Source organism: Biomphalaria glabrata, chromosome 13 (genome assembly GCF_947242115.1).
Source record: "Biomphalaria glabrata chromosome 13, xgBioGlab47.1, whole genome shotgun sequence".
In the NCBI taxonomy this organism is placed as follows: Eukaryota; Metazoa; Mollusca; class Gastropoda; family Planorbidae; genus Biomphalaria; species Biomphalaria glabrata.
The window spans coordinates 25,692,161-25,704,889 of record NC_074723.1 but is presented as its reverse complement, the minus strand read 5'-3'; the positions used below and the strand labels follow the sequence as shown (position 1 = coordinate 25,704,889).

General features: G+C 36.0%; 1 protein-coding gene across 1 annotated transcript in view; it reads left to right on the top strand.

Moving 5' to 3' along the window:
- LOC106067027 (SH3 domain-binding glutamic acid-rich-like protein 3) overlaps positions 1-12,729 on the top strand; it is a 53,700-nt gene that overhangs the window by 8,672 nt on the left and 32,299 nt on the right. The window lies entirely within an intron of this gene.

Below are 12,729 nucleotides of genomic sequence, written 5' to 3'. Positions count from 1 at the left end.
ATTAATCACAGAAGTATACATTTACGCCAGTGGCGTAACTAGGCTATATGATGCCCAGTGCGGCAGCCTCAGGTAATGCCCCCCTTCTTAAAAAAAAAAAACGAAATAAAACAGGGAAATGACTTTTGTTTTCGACCTAATGTGTATTTATTGTTAAAGTATTGCTAATATGCACACACACTCACAAACATTACAACAAGATACTGCAAAAATCTTAGCTGATTTCATGCTGGTAAAATTGAAATCTATTTTTTCTCAACCATTGCCAAATTAGTGAGTTGAAAATTTTTTTCAGCGTTGATTGCTATTAAGTAATGATCAGCTTGAGTCTGAAAAAAACTTTGCTCGCACAGAACATCACTTACCACAATTGTCAGAAATATGAAAATTAAGACAATATTACAGCTGAATCATATACCGACATCTTGTTTATTAAAACTCAAGATCTCAAACAGCTTCTTGTTTCAGAAGTTCAAATGCTTCTGAAGAAACTGAGACAAACCACTGAAGTCTCTTTCGCTCCATATGAAATTCATACGTGTCAATGTCGCTATGAGCACTATCGAGATAGATTTCGATCTGAGGATTCAATAGTTGGGATGCCGACAAAAAATCATATTTACCTACCACATCATGATATTGCTCATATCTGTTATTATTTCTTGAACTATCCCGTCCAAGGAAGAATAGATTTCCATCCTTAACTCTTCCTTGTGTGTTAATACAGAATTTTCACTTTTTTGTCTGGTATCTTGTGGCTAACACGTCTTTGAGGTTCTGTGCTAATCAAATCTCGAATTGACAATCTCTTGTTTTTAAGGTAGACTTACGCGTTCTTAATTCAGTTAATACAGGGGCCAAAAACCCAAGGTATGTGAAAAAAACGAAGAATGCATAGCAACTAACAATCCGCCTGTTTCAGGTCTAGTAGAGTTTTCATCTGTTCTCTATAATTTTAAAAATAAATTCATAACTATCTTAATGACTTCTCCTCTGGCGCTCCAGCGCGTTTTAACCAAGCGCTTAAGGCTAGTTTCAGTTATTTTGTTGAGGACGTCCTAGCGGTGTGCTGAAGTCGATAAAAAGGTGTAAACGGTCCAGTGTACCGAAAAATGTTACTGAATACATTTCAGCTTCAGCCCGAATTCCAGCCAAACTCAGAGAATGGTTCGAACAGATAATGAATTAAGATGATGTCAATAAAAGACTACAGATAACGTAACCTCAACATTTGAAAAAATGTATCCAGTTTTGTGATGTCAGATAAACTGTCAAAAAAAATAATTGAAAAATATTTGGCTCATTATCACCCAATATTACGATAGGTTCGTTTAATATTTGTGGAGACAGGTAATATTTGGTCTGGAACTAATCTTGGTTCGGAGCACATATTCTCTCGGGAGTAGATTGAACTTGGATGGTAATTTCACAAACTCCTAGAAATGACCTAGATTTTGTCTTTGTCATTTTTCTTCAACTTGTTCGCTATGCCCATTAAGTGCCAGATTCTGCTATTTTAGAGTCTAAGGCTTAGATGAAGTCCATTAATTATAGTTGCTTTGAAAAATTGATCTCACACATGACATAGGCCTTGTCATAATAGTCATAGATCTATCAAATCTAGTTATAATCTGTATCTATATAATCATATATATTTACGTTGAATTCCAATTGTAACTATAGAATCAGTATAGATCTACTTCTAGAATATGTATCTAAGATATAAATATAGTAGAAACATAATCTAAGATAATCATAATTTACTGGTAGCCTACTCTAGGCAGTCTTGATCTAGAGTCTTAGACAGTCTTGATTTTAGACTAGATTTAAGTCTAGTACACTATATAAACCTATATACGCTGCCTTCGTGGACCTTACCAAGGCTTTCGACACGGTCATTGGTTAATTGAGGATTTTGGCCAGGCTCAGATGCCCAACTACGCTCCTATCCATTCTCTATCAGTTTCATTTGGGACAAAAAGGCAAGATTAGACATAATGGTGACATTTCCCAATAGAAAACTGCGTGAAGCAAGCTGTGTACTTGCTCCTACTCTATTCGTTATGTTCTTTGGCGTAATGCTGGATCAAATGAGGCAGCGATTGCAAGAAGGCATCGACATCACGTTTCGTTAGGACGGCAATCTTCAAAAAAAAAATGGTCACCATGGAGCTTCTCTATGCCGATGATTGCGCCCTGCTAGCCTACAATGAACATGATCTCCAGATGGCGGTCAACAAAATTGGCATGCGATCCCGCTTCTTTCTGTTTATCTATAAATCTTAGGAAAGCAGAAGTAATGTTCCAGAAGTGACCCAATAAAACCTACTCAGCCCTAAAGATCACCGTAAATGGACTTCCACTTCACATATCTAGGAAGCATAATATCGAATGACACCTCGCTTTCAAGGAAGTTGATAACCGTCTGGCCATGGCCAATAGTACTTTTAGACGCCTACAGGAGTGAGTTGGCGGAATAGATCGCTCCGGCTGCCTACAAAAAAAAGTGTTTACCAAGCAATGGTTCTCTCAACCCTTCTATATGGATCTGAGACATGGGTATTAAACAGAAAACAACTAACACTACTTGAACGCTTTCATCAATGATGCTTGAGCTCCATCATAAACATACGGTGGCCAGACAGCACTACAAACAGCGATATCCTTGCGAACACCGGTATGGACTAGTATAGAGGGACTTCTTATAGTCCGACAGTTACGCTGGGCAGAGCACGTACCCCGTATGGGGGACGGACCTATGCCAAAAGCAGTCTTTTTTGTTGAGCGAGACAGACAGCTGGAGGTCACTCACAAAGGCCGCGGAATGCACATCTGAGACCAAAAGGAAATCCACTGCCGAGGACCGACGCAGACGGCGAAAAGAAAATCTTAATCTTAATAGGCGGACAATGTTATGCTTGCCCTGGTTCTAAGGAAATATGTAAGTCACAGCTGGGACTGCGTATCGATGGGAAATATTGCATTCGAGATCCTCATAAATCTTCGGACTCGATGACAAGCCTTATTATTATTATAATGGCGTTGAAAAGTAGATCTCTAAGTAGAAGTATATTCAATATTGTATAGACAGTAGATCTATTATTCTAGATCGAGATACAGACTCTATATACAATAATCTAGATAGTTGATATAAGCCTATCCTAATAAATAGACTTTAGTCAGGTAGAGCTAGATCTAGACTAGCGACAATCTAGTCTCAAGATAGATACTAGATTTCTAAAATAGATTCGATCTGAAATGTAGATCTAGATATAGAGTCTACTTAATGACAATGTCAGTGATTCCGAAGATTAATGATTAGTGCAGTGTTTACTATGTATTTTAATGTTTTACGAATCATATGTGCCCACGTGGTGATATGACAACGCCTACATTATACGCAGAACCGTGAATGGTGTGAACTGTATACATATATGCAGAAACTATTGCGACTTTGTCTGCTGTGCTGTACGAGATGCCAAAACATATGTAGATTCTAAATTTCTATAACAATAGATCTATTCCACTTAATGTATTAACATAAATCTACTATAACAAGTAGCTCTAGATCTACTATTTTACCAATGCATTCATACAGAATTTAATATATAGATTTAATTATACTAATAAAGAGTTGTAATTTAGCTCTATACGTTGTTAGCAAATAGCGTTACACACACACACACACACACAAAATGAACCTGGGTTTTTCTATGATACTTGGTGTGTAATAGTAAAACAGCTCCTACCTAAATAAATTGTAAATATAGAGCAAATACCTATATTTGTTGTAGTTTATATAGGTCTGTGGTTTTATATTATATAACCTTCGTAACTTCTTCTATAGAGAAATGACTTTTATAATTTCTTTTACTGAAAAATTGGCCTATTCGCGTCTGACACATATATAATTTGCATGTGCAGCAATAAAGCCCATTACATAAGTTAGGGCCGAAAAAACAACAATTTTACTTCTTGTAATTTACTTTACAAAACAATGCCTTTTTTTAGCTTTTTAAAAGTTTTTCACGACCTTTTGGTGTAGTGTTAGAGATCTCCATATTCTGTCTAGTTATAATAATAGGCCTATATAGGTCTGTGATTAGGGTTTATTAAAAGAAATTTCTACAATTCAAATAAGAACATAAAACTAAAATGTTATTTAACCGTAGTTATACCAATAGTAAAATATGCATCCTTTGTTTGGGACCCCCCTCAACTCAAGAAAACATTAAGAAACTAGAACAGACACAAAAATAGAGCAGTGGTATTCATAACAAACGAATATTCATATTTGATTAGTGTATACCTCTACTAAAATCACTAAATTTAGAAACTATTCAGAATAGAAGACTTAAAAGTAAAGTAGCAATTATACATAAAACATTTAACCATAATCTTCAAATACAAAAACAAAACCTAATGGTTCCGAAAGACACAAAGATAAATGCACATTCCTTGTTATATATGCTAGGACAAATTTGTACAAATACTCCTTCTTTCCAAGTGCTATTAGAGCATGGAATGGGTTGCCTGAGAGTCTGAGACAGCCAGAAAAACCAATGACTTGGCAGAGTTTAAGTCATTGATTAACATGCATGACTAGATTGATCTAGAGACATGCGTAGGACGTAATCATCTTCTTTTTTTAAGTAACGTCTGTAATTCATAATATAGATATTTAATCTTTCAAACTAAAGTAATCTTTTTCTTTATTGTACGCTACCTGTGTGTTCTGTTTCCAAACCTGTAATGCGAGCTGGTCTCACTAGCGGATCCAGCTTGCACCAGTGCTTGAGGTAAACAGGAAGACACTAGGATAGAGAGAAATAACAGTGCATCAGGGATAGTGAAGAGTCTGAATGTTTGGAAACTAAAAAGCCAGCTTTTGGTGCTGCATGAAGGTTGAAGAAGGGACCTGGAACGAAGCAGGGAAGGCTGTCGTTGGTCCACATTCGGGTTAAGTTGCAAGGACTGGTAAATTAGTAGTAAGACTCTGAGGAAGCTGAAGGATGTTCCGTGTTTGTCCTAGTGAATAAACACCTGTATTTATTTCCTGTTAAACTGTGTTGAGTTGCCTGCCTTTACGTTGAGTGCCTACCCTAGAGTTACAACAATATATATAGTGGCGTTACTAGGGTCGGTGCGGTTAGCTCCCCCCTCCCCCCCCCCCTCCCGCTATCAACTTTATCCACTTTTCCTAATAGAAATTCATTTCGTCGAGCCAATACATAAGCTATTGAAATATTTTCATTGATTTTTTCCACAAATGTAAAATTAGTCTGTTCTATTTGAAAGTCCCATTGTTTATGTCATTTTTTCAATAGTTTTGCATATTTTACAATGTATATTAATTAAAATTACCTAAACATGTTTCATTTTTTAGACTTTTAGACGGAAATTACGCTGTTTTATTCAAACTTTTACAACTATCTAAAGGGGATACTGTAAGTTTGCCGCTACCTTAGTCATCTAATGATCTCGGGGAGCGCTTAAAGATCACCTATCGAGGTCCGGGGTGAAGCCCCGAGCACCAAGCATTTTCAGCATTTCTGAGCTTCAGAAACTCATTTTCCTTAAGTTTATCATGTACAATTTCTACAAGAAAGAAGTTTGCAGGTCAAATAAAATTCAATTACGAAGAGTTGAAGGGGCCGTATCTGAAGTGTAAGAGACATTCAAGGCTAATGAACAGTGTTTTTCAAACTTTTACCGATGGCGCCCCCGCCCACTAAACTTTTTTTTTTCAGAAATAGTTCTATGTACATAATTTTAAACTGTTTTGTATAACCGAAAAAGTTCTTTCTGGAGGTAGTATTAGAGAGGCATAAGGTTCCCTATCCATCCAGCAAGGTGGTCTGTTGACTGGTGAAGCGCCGTTAGCTCCTCCAAGTGTTTCCCTTTGTTCTCAGCTTGTGTCGTCTTCAATGTATTTTTCTTTCCTTAGTAAGAAGAGCCCATGTCAATGTTAAATTATAACATTGTGAGACGTTTCGATAAAGAAATATTATCTTGGAATCTAAGCACACAATTTATACTAGTTTAAAAAGTTGCTCAAATTAAGTCTATTAAAGAAGGAGGCAGCATTGGCCAATACTATTATACGGGGGATGTTCGAGGTACACATAGCCTACGTATATCTTAAGATCAACTTCATGTTCAGTAAGAACCCTTCCGCGAACTTTTTAGTTTTTGTCACACTTGAGAGGATTTTAACAATTCTGACTAGAGAATTTTGCCCATTCTGACCATTCAAAAAGAATCACGTCACTAGAGACGTTTTGAAATGTCTTCAAAAAGTTTTTAATCGATATTTTTGCAGACGCCTCACACAAAACGGTATACATTTAAAATGATAACTACAAAGAAAAATCAACTTTTAAATTTAGCCGTGTAAAATAGTTTGAATTGCTTCACTCTTTCCCCATTGGTCAGACGCCGCGCCCTAATGAGAGAACGTCGCCCCCCTCCCCACCCTCCCCCACAGCTTGAGGAAAGCTGCAGTAGTTCATGCGAGTTTGCAATAGGCTTGTCATTGGCTACGATTATCCTCATGTTTAGTCGAGACAAATTGTACTCTAGAATCACGTTGTTGAAGAGGCATTAAAATGTTTTCTTTAAAAAAGACCTTTTGAATCGATCTGACTACTAACGTAAAAAAGTTCTACGATAATAAGACGTCGCATAATTAATAATTTAATTTGTCTTAAAATATTGTAATAAAGTCTCTTTCGCTTAATTAATACTACAAAATAAAATAACTACAATGCAAATACAAACAATTTTTGTCCTAAAAAAACTGCCTTTGCGTCCCCCTTGTTATCAAGTAACATTTTGGACATTTTTATCAATAAAAAAATATAATAAGGCCTAAAATAAAATATATAGATCTAGATTTATATAGTAGATATGCCTAGAGCTAGACATACTTAGGTATATATGTTGGGATTTTTTTGAATCTGCTAGTTTTTGCAGACATTCAGTTTTTCTATTCATGCTTTTATTTTCTAGTTTTTACCAATATTCAATTTTTTTCCATTCGGGTGTCACCCCCCAATGGGTGTCACCCGGTTATCAAGTAACTTTTTGGACATTTTTACCAATTAAAAAATATATATAATAAGGCCTAAAATAAAATATATAGATCTACAATTCTAATGTTAATATATATATATATATATATATATATATATATATATATATATATATATATATATATATATATATATATATATATATATATATATATATATATATATATATATGTGTGTGTGTGTGTCACTAGGGGGTGTGGGGGGTGCGATCCTCACCGGGTGACATCTGTTAGGGGGGTGACAACCAAGTGAAAAAAAATACACTTTTGGAATAACTGACAATTAAAGTAAGTGTCATTGGTTAAATATTGGAACATGTAATTCACAATTGATAAATAGATCTATATATATATATATATTAACATATTTCGGATAAACATATTTTAATTTTTAAATGTTTGACGTATGAAGAATAATCATCAGGATTGGACAAACGGAAAACAATGGCATTCGGGTACTACTACAATTGACAAGGAAGTCGTTGCTATGATTGATGTAAAGAAGAAAAACAATGGACGGATATATTGCACAGACTGTTTCTATAAAATCAGAATATTTGACATTTTGTGACCATATTAACGACGATTTTAATGGAGAACAAAACTGGGGATATCTAATTAATATCTTAAAATGTCTAGAAAGGAGTGAGCTTGAATTTCTAATACGTCGATCTCAGGAATATAATCTATGTGTTCATTCTTTTTTAGAAAATGCTTCTTGCCTAAACTTATGGTGCAATGGAAATTTTTTTTTCGTTCTAAAATTATTGCCTTTAGAGGTGCAGCTTAAGATCTATTGCAAGATGTCTTTTATTTTACCTTTACCTTTTTCTTTTTCGGGGAAGATGTACTAGATTACTAGAAGGTGAAAGATACATAAGAGTAGGCCTACCTTTTAAACTATTGACAAAGTGGTGGCTAATTAAACTTTTTCTTTACCAAAAGCATAAAACGTTCGAAAAAGAAACAGACGACACTTTCATAACGGGTAAATTGATTAAAAATGAAATCGTGAAATACATTAATTGTATGCGATTGATACGTTTTCAAGTTTGAAATTCAGAAAAGAAAAGAAAAATAAAACCACTGTAATTTACTTAAGGTTGCATTGTTGCTCAACAGCATTTTTTTGCAAAATTAAACTATAAATAAATTGTAACAACTGAATTTTTAAATTTAATTGACATTTTATAGTTGTTTAAAAATCAATTAATGTAGTTAATTATAAAGTAGTTAATTATAAAGTATATGTTTATTATGGCTAAACAAACAAGCAAAAACACGAATTTTTTCAGTGTGTGTGTGTGGGAGGGGTGACACCCTGACTGGACCGCACCGGGTGACACCCATCCTAGTGACGTCACTGTATATATATTTGAGAATTAAAAAAAACAGTGTGTCTCAGCCTTTGGCAAGAAAAAAAAAGGCATGTTGGTGACCTTTCTCTTGACAGCTAGGGGTCTAGGGGAGCGCCTAGTGTGGTTCGGGGTGAAGCCTCGTTATAATCCGTTATAATTTAACATTGACATGAGCTCTTCTTACTAAGGAAAGAAAAATACATTGAAGACGACACAAGCTGAGAACGAAGGAAAACGCTTGGAGGAGCTAACGGCGCTTCAACAGAACATCTTGCTATAATGATAGGAAACCTGATGCCTCTCTAATACTATCTCCAGAAAGAACTTTTTCGGTTATACAAAACAAATTAAAATTATGTACATTTCTGAAAAAAAAAAATTTAGCGGGCGGGGCGTCAACGGTAAAAGTTTGAGAAACACTGCTCATTTGTCTCAAATGTCTATCACACTTCAGATACGACCCATTGTACATGACAGACTTAAGGAAAATGAGTTTCTAAAACTCAGAAATTAGGAAAAAAATGCTTGTTACCCGGGTCTTCATCCCGGACCTCGATAGGTGATCTTTAAGCGCTACCCGAGATCAATATATCACTGAGGTAGCAGCAAACTTACATTTTCCCCTTTAGTTGGTAGTAAAAGTTTGAAAAACACAGCAAAAGGGTCTACCGTTTCCGTCTAGAAGTCTGACAAAGGAAACATGTTTAGGTGATTTTCCGATAAATATACATTGTAGAATATGCAAACTATTGAAAAAATGTCATAAACTATAGGGTTTTCAAATTAAATTGACTAACTTTATATTTGTGCAAAAATCGATGAAAATAGGTAATCAGCTTAGTGTATTCGTTTAATAAAATGAATTTCTATTGGAAAAAGTAGATTAAGCTGATAGCGGGGGGTGGGAGGTGACACCCTGAGCTAACCGCACCGGGTGACACCGACCCTAGTGACGCTACTGCTCCTGACATCTACAGATCATTATTAATCCTATTTAAAAAAAAGGCAGGTCTATTTAAGAAAAATAAAGTAACATGGCGGCGAGGGCCAATCCTGAAGTATGACTGATAATCAAGGCCCAAGTAGCGTTAGTACATCTTTATTAGGCGTATTTATCGTAACTAGTCCACCGGCGGCGTAGCATTTTGCAGGGCCGGCCTAAGGAAGATTTTGATTTTAAAACCCCATCAAAATTTACGATAAACTCCCTCTTCAATATAGAAAAAAGCAAATTACGCTCTAAAAATGTTATGAGCGTAGCTAAATGGGTTTCGACTCAGTTTTGAGTTTAAACCCCCCTTCAGCGGGGTTTGAAGCTAAAAATACCTCTTCAATGAAAAAAAAAGCAAATTATGCACTCAAAATGTTATGATCGTAGCTAATTGGGTTTTGACTCAGTTTTGAGTTTAAACCCTCCTTCAGCGGGGTTTGAAGGTAAAAAAAACCTCTTTAATATTAAAAACAAAGCAAATTACCAACTCTAAAATCTATGAGCCTAGCCAAAGGGGTTTTGAGTTTAAACCCCCGCCAGCGGAGTTTGAACCAAAAAAAAATACATCTTCAATGTAAAAAAAAAAAAAGCAAATTACGCACTCAAAATGCTATGAACGTTGCCAAAAGGAGTTTTGAGTTTAAGCCCCCCTTGAGAGGGGTTTGATGCTAAAAAATACCTCTTCAATATAAAAAAAAGCAAATTACACACTAAAATTATTTGAGCGTAGCCAAGCCAATAGGGAGTTTTGAGTTTAAACCCCTCTCCAACACATGTTTTTTTTTTAAAGTTTAAAACCCCTCCAGATGGTTTTGAGTTTAAAATCCCCTTACAGAGCGTTTTGAGTTGGAAAACCTCTATCTTCAATATTATTATAAAGCAAATTACAGTTACCAAATTCTATGACCGTAGCTAAATGGGGTTTTGAATTTAAAAAAAAACAAAAAAAAAAACCTCCAGATATTTTTTAGTTTAAAACCACCAACAGATGATTTTGACGATAAAACTTCCCTTTTCGATATAAAATCTAAAGCAAACTACAGTCACCTAATTCCAAAAGCGCATTCAAGAGAGGTTACACATTTCTGCCAGTGGCGGGGATCCATTAATAAACTGCAGTGAATAGTCATCTGAGAAATTGAAAAACACTGAAAGTGGCTCAACAAAGATGGCTAACACAGATTTTAGGAGTCAGTTATAGAGATCGGGTCTAAATCAAGGAAATCCTATGCCGAACTGGGAGTCGACCCCTTAGTAAGATTGTGACAGAGCGTCGCAAGAGGTTTGTGGGACATGTTCTCCGACAAAATGAATTACGCATAATAAGAGTTGCGATGACATCCTAGTACAACTTGGCTCCACACATTCATGGAGGTCCTCATAGCAGGTGGGAAGAGGCTTCAGACATTTCCTGTGACAGATTTTTGGGGAAACAACTTGACGGCAAATGCGGCGAACGGCGCAAGAGAGTCTAAGTCAGTAAGAATAGCACATTAGGTTTTTGAAATAAAACTTTTTAATAGCAGGAAAATGCACTGTAGATACCTCAGAATATGCATTTTGTTGGCTTTCAATACCAGAAATAGTGCTTGGTGGCGGGGCTCCGCCCCGCGCTGGGGTATCTTCTAGCGCTCCCCTAGACCCCTTTGCTGGCAATGGCGGGGAGTCAATAATTTTTCCACTAGCTCCAGGAAGAACCTATTCTAGCACAATAAACGTCTTCCGAAAGAATGAAGGGTCAGAATGTAATAAAGATTATGTACACATACACACATATAATTTTTTTTCCGATGGGGGGGGGGTGGAGGAAAAATTCCCCTACCCCCCCCCCCGAAAAAAATCCTGGCTACGCCCATGTGATATAGTGTATGACTTTGCTACACGCAAGGCTCGTAAAGTAATTCTGTACGTAGTGAAGGATGAATAAAATGCAAAGACGAATGTATTTTCTAATATAAACTCTTTATTTTCACTTTTAATCCGTATCCCTGCCAAAACTGGGTCCCGCGAATTCCTATAATGATGAAATGTTGCAATGATGAAATGTCTTGTATGATGAGGTGTCTGGTCACCAAAAATTATATAGTAATTCAACTAATTTTGTTCACAAACTATGATTTCTAAATAAACGTAAGACCACAGACACACACAAAGGATTTACATGGGAAGAGCAGTAGATGTATTTGTCACATCATTGTTCGGTAGTTAGTCACATTTAGTGGTTGAGGATCACGAGACTCACTTGTTGATGGAGAATATGATCTCGCACGGGGAAATCAAGCCATTATCAAGGGGTCACAATTGCATTATGGGTTTTTGACCACATGGTCAGAGGCAGTCTACGCCAAGTAGTTGAAGAAAGACAGACGTGTCTTATGTTTTTAAGTATTGTTAGCGATGTGTCTAATGAAATTCTATTTGAATTATGTTGTATAATTATGTGGATTATTTCAAGTATTCTCATTGATCTTATTATGAAGAATAAATATTTCGTTTGCTGCTAGAGAGTTGTTTTTTTCTAAATATACATGTGTTGATGTCATATTACTCAGTAGATCTAGTAGACATACGCAACAACAAGTTCAGCGTGAAGGAGGACAATTAATACACCATGAACATTCTAATAATACTAGAAGAGGTATTGTTGTAATGCAAAGAACATTCACGTTAACAGTACTTATAAAATACTTTACAGTATTCGGCCCCCCCCCCCCACTCAATCGGCCAGCAGGGGAACGACATAATATAAAGGTCGGTTAAAATATCAATAACAAGTTTTAATCATATAGATATTAAATTGATTATTTTAACAAGCTGTGATTTCTACAAATAAATTAGACCACCACCCCACTCGAAAGTTTATGGTGGAGGGCGGGCGGGATTGATACCATCGCCCCCTCCCCACCCCACCAAATCGGCCAACACACTAGGAAGGGCGAAATAATCTAAAAATAGGTTGAAGTATAAATAATTAGTACATATTTATTAACATAAGTAATAAATTCGTATACAAATTGTGCTTTACTAAAATTATTTAATTAATTAATATTTTAACCGATCTTTACATTATGTCGTTCCCCTGTGATTGGGGGGGGGGGCGAATATCTCTACTGCCCTTAACACCTAAGCCCTTTGAGTGTGGGGGGGGGGCGTTCCTAGTTTTAGGGAGAAATCATAGTTTGTAAACAAAATTAGTTGAATTAATATATAAATTTTATATTATGTCGCTCCCCTTATGATATCTTGGTCGATTCGGTGGGGTAAAAAGGGGGGGGGGCATTGCATGT